Source organism: Schistocerca gregaria, chromosome 2, assembly GCF_023897955.1.
Source record: "Schistocerca gregaria isolate iqSchGreg1 chromosome 2, iqSchGreg1.2, whole genome shotgun sequence".
Lineage (NCBI taxonomy): Eukaryota > Metazoa > Arthropoda > Insecta > Orthoptera > Acrididae > Schistocerca > Schistocerca gregaria.
In genome coordinates this window covers 73,375,513-73,376,596 of record NC_064921.1, presented here as the reverse complement: position 1 = coordinate 73,376,596, position 1,084 = coordinate 73,375,513, and positions in this window count along the sequence as shown.

The following is a 1,084-nucleotide window of genomic DNA, read 5'->3' as shown; positions in this document are numbered from 1 at the left end:
TTCTACTTCACTGTCTACACGGTACTTTTAGACCTGCATGAATATTCAGTTAGCTGTTACCAGTTTTTGCAACAACTCCTACAGGGCACACAAAATAAGTTCATTGTTATTTTAGATACATAGTTATTAATATGGATTAAATCAGGAATATCCCCAATGTATATCAATGGCGATTTATCATTTCTTGTTGTGTTATCTATAGGAATTTGATAGGACACTACCTCTGTGTACCCTGCGTTACATTTTCGTCTTGTTAGTCCTTTCAGTATACTGTGCATGTTGAATTTGTTTTATGTCGAAATCTGTACTTTGTTACGCCTATGTAGCTTCGTACCATGGTATGACTTAAACTTACGTATATAGTAATAATTGTGAACGCAAACTGCTGTGTAACATTCCCGTGTTGAGATGGCTATGGCCATGTCTAAGACCAATAAATTACAAAAAAAGTTCGGGACAGCCAAATCCGCAACCACTGACGATACCATTGCTCAAGTTCACCAAAGGGTGCTACAGAAAAATGAAGAACTATTACAGGTTCACAATACGTGATATTACTTGACAAGCTGAAAGCGAAAGCTGAGGAAAGACGGTCTCACATGCAGAAGAATAAAATTTTGTTTCATAAAGACAATCCACCGTCTCACACGTCAGCGGTTGCAATAGCGAAAATCCACGAATTGCGGTTAAACAGCTTGACCACCGTCCCTTACTCTTCAGATCCAGCTCCAAGCGATTTTTTGTTGTTTTTCTGTTCTTTGTTCCCTTGGCTAAAAAGACACTTATTATTTGGAATGGTTAAAGAGATGGGACCATCACAGGGACAAGTGAGTAGGCTTACAAGGAGAATGTGTTAAAAAAATTAATTTGATGAAATAATGTCTTATTTCTTTGTTAAGTCGCAAACTTTTGGGACTGTCCTTGTACACTGAGATCACTTTAATGGCTACTGCGTTAAACCTTGAGACTCTTTATTTTATTGTTTATTATGCTTGGCGAATTTTTATCTCTCCTACATGCTGGCGTAACCTGATTTACTGTGGCTGTAGCAAGCAGGGGTAATCTGTGTTGATATATATGTTGT